At 40.7% G+C, this 6,554-nt stretch overlaps 1 pseudogene; it reads left to right on the top strand.

Annotated features, from left to right (window-relative positions):
• Positions 1-3,971: 3,971 nt before the first annotated feature.
• Positions 3,972-4,290, top strand: LOC126077277 (60S ribosomal protein L36a-like; annotated as a pseudogene).
• Positions 4,291-6,554: the final 2,264 nt, after the last annotated feature.

The following is a 6,554-nucleotide window of genomic DNA, read 5'->3' as shown; positions in this document are numbered from 1 at the left end:
AAGCCATCACAAGGTAGTACGAGGTGGAAAAAAACTGCCATAAGACTGTCATGGATTGAATTATGTCCCACCAAAAATGTGTCAATTTGGCTGGGCCATGATTCCCAGTATTGTGTGGTTGTCCTCCATTTTGTGATTGCAATTTTATGTCAAAGAGGATTAGGGTGGGATTATAACACCCTCACTAAGGTCACATCCATGATCCAATGTAAAGGTAGTTTCCCTGGGGTGTGGCCTGCACCACCTTTTATCTTACAAGAGATAAAATGAAAGAGAAGCAAGCAGAGAGTTGAGTACCTCATATAATTAAGAAAGAAGCATCGGGAGCAAAGTGAGTCCTTTGGACCTGGGGTTTCTGTGTAGAGAAGTTCCTAGTCCAAAGGAAGATTGATGAGAAGGACCTTCCTCCAGAGTCAATGGAGAGAGAAAGTCTTCCCCTGGAGCTGATGCCCTGAATTTGGGCTTTTAGCCTATTAGACTGTGAGAGAATAAATTTCTCTTTGTTAAAGCCATCCACTTATGGTATTTCTGCTATAGCAGCACTAGATAACTAAGACAAAGACAGTCTGATTACATAGCTGCAGAACTGTTCCAGAATTACGCCAATTTTTTGGCTGAAGAAAAATATCTCAGACCTATAGTAGAATGAGTGAACAGGAAGAACGCAATTTTTAGAGTAAGACATTCATTATTTGTAAAATGGGTGGATAAAAATGCTTAGTAAAGATTAAAAAAAAAAGGTTGTCATGAGGATTAACTGAGATAGATAAAATCGTATATCACTAAGTCTTGCACATAGTTGCTGTTGTCAAGTGCCGTAGAGTCGATTCCAACTCATAGCGACCCTATAGGACTGGGTAGAACTGCCCCATGGGAGTGGCTGGTGGATTTGAACTGCCAACTTTTTGGTTAGCAGCCAAGCTCTTAACCACTATGCTACCAGGGCTCCTTGCACACAGTAGGTGCTCAAAAATGACAGCTAGATATGGATAGTGATAATGGCTGTACAACATGATAAACATAATTAATACAAAAGAATTGTGTATGTAAAAAGTGTTGAAATGGCAAATCTTTTGTTATATACTTACCACAGTAAAGTTTGGCCATTAGGGGTTCAGTGTTAGAATTCTTTCCTTCCATGAGGGAGACTCAGGTTTGATTCCTGGCCAATGCACCTCACGAGCAGCCAATACTCATCTGACATTAGAGACTTGCATGTTACCTTGATGCTGAACAGGTTTCAGCCGCACTTTCAGACTAATATCGATCATGACAGTCTGATCCACAACTGATCATGGGAATGGTGCAGGACTAGGCAGCATAGCATTCAGTTATGCTTAGGGTCACCATGGGTCAAGGGCAGACCTAATAGCAACTAACAACAAAAACCACAATGAAAAAATTATATATGTGTAGATATATAGTGAAGAATTTAGAAAAATTATTATTGATGCCACAATAGTGTTTAAATGGTGAGTGTAGCTCTTTATGCCTATGCCACACCATGTTGACAGACTGAATGATCAATTTAACCACAAGTTGTACTAGATGACGTTTGGAAGGGAACCAGTGAGTTGTAAGCACAGGCCTAGTGAGGGCTGAGTAATAAGTTTCAGTCTCCAAGTGAAAGTATTTCAGAAGCCCCCAGACTCAGTAGCTCTGGACCACAGCTCAAGAACTCATGATTCCTCTATATTTCTTGATGTTGTTTTCATCCAGGGAAGAGAGGACACTGTCAAAGAAAAATGCAGAGTCTGAGCTGAGCATTGTCCAGCCAAGAATGATTATATCTACCAACTTTAAAAAGAGGCCAATGTTTTCTGTGTTGTGTCAATGTCAGGGCCTGTCTAATGGGTGTCCCTACAGCTGTGGTAACAAATGACCTGGTGCTTTCATGGTATTGTCCTTCCCTTGGTAAAAAGCTGATTCCTCGGTCACTCCTATTTATTGATTTGCTTTCTGTACTCTTCTTGAAACCTGTCTCTTAAGAAAGTCTAATCCATATGCAAGACTGTAAAACCAGGACACTTGGAAAGGGAGGGGAATTTTAGCCTGGCCCCTTACCTTACTCAGAACCTCACCTCAGGTCTCTCTCAGGGGGGTCTGCCCAGTCCCTTTTATGACTACTCTTAGAATTGATTGATATGCAGTCAAGAATAGAGAATCTAATGCCTGTAATTCTCCAAAAGTGTTTTATGTGTTCATGTGGTTTGGTTGGTATATATACTATACATGGTATATATACATATATGGGATATATAGTATACATATACTATAATTTTAAGTAGTTTATAAAAAAATAAGGCAACACTTATTTTAGTAGAAAGCTGTGGCATCTTGTTCAATGTTTGAAATTACTGAGAAGACCAGTGTCTTAGTTATCTAGTGCTGCTATAACAAAAATACCACAAGTGGATGGCTTTAACAAACAGAACCTTATTCTCTTAGTGTAGTAGGCTAGAGGTCTGAATCAGGGGTCCAGCTTTAGGGGAAGGCTTTCTTTCTCTGTTGGCTCTAGAGGAAGGTCTTTGTCATCAATCTTCCCCTGGACTAGGAGCTTCTCCATGTAGAAACCCCAGGTCCAAAGGACACACTTTCCTCCTGGGCTGCTTTCTTGGTGGCATGAGGTTCCCAACTCTCTGCTCACTTCCCTTTCCTTTTATCTCTTGTAAGATAAAAGGTGATGCAGGCTATACCGCAGGGAAATTCCTTTTAAATTGGATCAGGGATATGACCTGAGTTAGGGTGTTACATTCCACCCTAATCCTCTTTAACATAATCTAATCTTGCCTCATTAACCACAGGCAGAGATAAGGATTTACAACACATAGGAAAATTACATCAATCACAAAATGGAGGACAACCACACAATACTGGGAATCATGGCCTAACCAAGTTGACCCATACTTTGGGGGAACACAATTCAATCATACTTTGGGGGAACACAATTCAATCCATGACAACCAGTTTAAAACAAATTGAGTTTGACCAATTGTTTTCTAGACACTGGAAAGTTCCTAGGAGCTGGGGGTATAGAAAAACATAAGGCATAGCTCCTGCTATTAGGAAATCCTGCCTTTTAGAGATGACAGAGCAGAAAACAGGCAATTTCTTTACAAGGTGAGAAGTTAGAATACAGAGTGGCAGAAGTAAAAAAAAGGCAGGGGGGGGTGGAGCACCCAATCCAGATCAGAGACTGGGATTGTTGAGTCTTGGGTGGTTTCCTGGTGGAACAGAAAAACCCAATGCACGATAGAGAAATCCCTCACAGCATACAATGTCTGAGAGCACATGAGAAATAGGATTAGGAGACAAAGACAAGAGGGTAGAATAAGGGATGGAATCTGAGTCCCTGAGTCACCTGGAGAAAAGTATGGGCTTAAACCAGATTCAGTTAGATAGGAGGCAATTTCTTATTGGTTTTCCCATCTTTTCTGTTTTGATTTTGAGGAAAGCATGATCAAAGAATGGAATGGATAGATAGTGCAAGTAAGGCCCCATTACTAAGATGGCAGAACCAGCTTGTAACGAATTTGAGTGCCTGTGGGAACAGGCTAAGGGACTTTGCAATAGACATCCGCAGAATCGCAGAAAGCCTGGAACAAAACTGTGGCTCCAAGAGCCAAAAGAAGCGCTCATGACTGTGTGCCACCAAAGCTTCAAGCGTCTGCAGAGACTCTTTAAATCATGGGGTGTGTCTGACCCTGGAGATAAAAAGACAGGGGAAAAGCTTTTTAAGACTTCAGTTAAAAAGAAATTGAACAGCCAAGTGGCAGAAAGGACTCTTAGATATACGCCTAGATTGAATAGTTTTTCCTTCTTGTTTTAAAGTAATATTACATTCTGTTTCCTTTCTGCAAATCATGCTTATTGATAAGTACCAGCTTGTTCCAGTAAAAAAAAAAAAAGAATTTTGTTTAGAAAAGCAAAAGTGGTTGTGGGGCATTTCCATAGCAACATTGTCCACAAACATGGCGAACATTCCTAAAGGCCACCGGACTTTGTGTAAGAAGTGTGGTAAGTATTAAGCCCACAGATGACACACACAAGAAAGGCAAGGATTCTCTGTATGCCCAGGGAAAGCAGGATTATGGCAGGAAGCAGGGTGGATATGGTGGGCAGGCTAAAACGATTTCCTGGAAGGAGGCTAAAACTACGAAGAAGATTGTGTCGAGGCTTGAATGTGTTGAGCCCAGCTGCAGACACAAGAGAATCCTGGCTATAAAGAGATGCAAGCATTTGGAACTGGGAAGAGATAAAAAGAAAAAGGGCCAAGTGATCCAGTTCTAAGCTTCATCTTCTGTTTTATAATGAAAAAAATAAAATCTTGAGATCATATTTCTAAAAAATATGGTCATGTGAAGGTCTTCTTTGGACTTGAGCTTGGGGAGATTTGCCCTTGCAGAGGCTGAGATTCCTGAGCAGCTCTGGGAACATCTAGCTGCAAGTACTTTGATCTTCAGAAAAAGGAAAGTCTCTAGGTAGAATAAACGTTTTGTGCTCCACTACTAACCCCAAGTTTGGCAGTTCAAACCTACCCAGCGGTGCCATGGAAGAAAGGTCTAGCAATCTAATTCTGTGAAAATTACAGCCAAGAAGACTTTATGGAGCAGTTTTATGTAACGTGTGCTTGCCATGAGTTGGGATCAACCCCTGAGTCCTTGCAAGGCTTTGAAGATTAGCTCAATTCATGATAGAAAACACCACTGGGAATCTTTGGTCTAGAAAAGGAAGAGCAGCATAGAAAGTAGTGGACGAAGTTACACACACACACACACACACATATATAAATCTGAACATAAAGAAAGTGGACCGATAAATAACATCATGATAGATGGAGAAAAACTGAAGTTGTCAAAGATTTCATTCTACTTGGATCAACGTCCATGGAAGTAGCAGTTAAGAAATCAAAGGGTGTATCACTGTCTTAGTTACCCAGGGCTGCCATAACAGAAATACCACAAGTGGATGCCTTTAACAAAGAAAAGTTTATTCTCTCACAGTCCTGTAGGCTACAAGTCTAACTTCAGGGCGTTGGCTCCAGGGGAAGGCTTTCTTGGCTCTGTTGGCTCTGGAAGAAGGTCTTTGTCATCGATCTTCCCCAGGTTGAGGAGCTTCTCAGGAGCAGGGACCCCATGTCCAAAGGACACACTCTGCTCCTGGTGCTGCTTTCTTGGTAGTATGAAGTCCCCAACTCTCTGCTTGCTTCCCTTTCCTTTCATATCTTGAGAGATAGAAGGAGGTGCAGGCTACACCCCAGGGAAGCTGTCTTTGCTTTGGATCAGGGAAGTGACCTGAGTAAGGATGATGTTACAATCCCACCCCAATCCTCTCAATGTAAAATTACAATCACAAAGTCGAGGACAACCACACATGGCCTAACCAAGTTGATACACACATTTTGGGGGGGGGACATAATTCAATCCGTGACAATTCCATTGGGCAAATCTTTTGCAAAAAAATCTCTTTAAAGCAAAGATGTCACTTTGATGAACAAATTGTGCCTAACCCAAGCTATGTCTTTTTCAATCACCTCATAGTCAGGTGAAAGCTGAACAATGAAAAACAAAGACAGAAGAATTGATGCATTTGAGTTGGTGTTGGTGAAGGATATTGACTATACCATGGACTGCCAGAAGAATGAACAAATCAGTCTTGGAAGAAATACAACTGGAGTGCTCCTAAGAAAAGTGGATGGCGAGACTTCAGTTCACATACTTTGGACACTGTCAGGGAAGACCAACCACTAGAAAGAAAAGGGCACCCTGTTTAGTAGAGAGTCAGCAAAAATGAGGGAAACCGTGAATGAACTGGACTGACACAATAGCCAAAAGAACGGACTCAAACATGTTAATACCCTGAAGATGGTACCGGACCAGGCAATGTTGCTATATACGAGGTTGCCATGAGTTGGAACTAAGTCAATCTACCAACAACAGCCACACACACATCATTTTCTGTGTCAGCTTGTTTATTTTCTCTCTCAAACTTTTAGCCAGCAGGCAAAGGACATTCTTCTGCATCAGTCTCTCTGTTTTAAAAAATTAACACTTTTGACCTGTGGGGACAGTAATCGATTAGTCAGGAATCAAAATTCTTAAAATGTCCCAAGAGTTTTTGCTTGTTTTTTGTTTCTCTGAGTCTCTTGAGTGATTCTTGAAAGTCTGTGGGTTCATTTCCAATGCAGGCAATACCTTCAGGATTATAATAATCAACTTAGATTTTTTTCTTGTTTGTTTTCATGCATTGAGTTGAAAGCCTATGTATTGTATTTGTTGTTTCTTCGAATGTTGTATGTTGATGGCATTTGAGGACATGGAAAGGAAATTAGAACCGCAAACTGGCAAGTAGCTAGGTAGTAATTATTGTCAGGCCTGCTGTTTACATATGAAAGTTATCATAGAACCATCAAGTCTTTCTGAAAAATAAATCAAGAATATTGGGCTTGTCATATAATTGCCTATAGAATTTTAAGGAATTAAAAATAATAAGATTTACTTACATAGGGTCTTCATTTCTTCTTAGGGTTTCCCAGTTGTCTTAACTTTCCCCTA

Source organism: Elephas maximus, chromosome 5 (genome assembly GCF_024166365.1).
Source record: "Elephas maximus indicus isolate mEleMax1 chromosome 5, mEleMax1 primary haplotype, whole genome shotgun sequence".
NCBI lineage: Eukaryota > Metazoa > Chordata > Mammalia > Proboscidea > Elephantidae > Elephas > Elephas maximus.
Note: the sequence above shows the minus strand (reverse complement) of the source record. Positions and strands in the feature narration are given on the sequence as shown.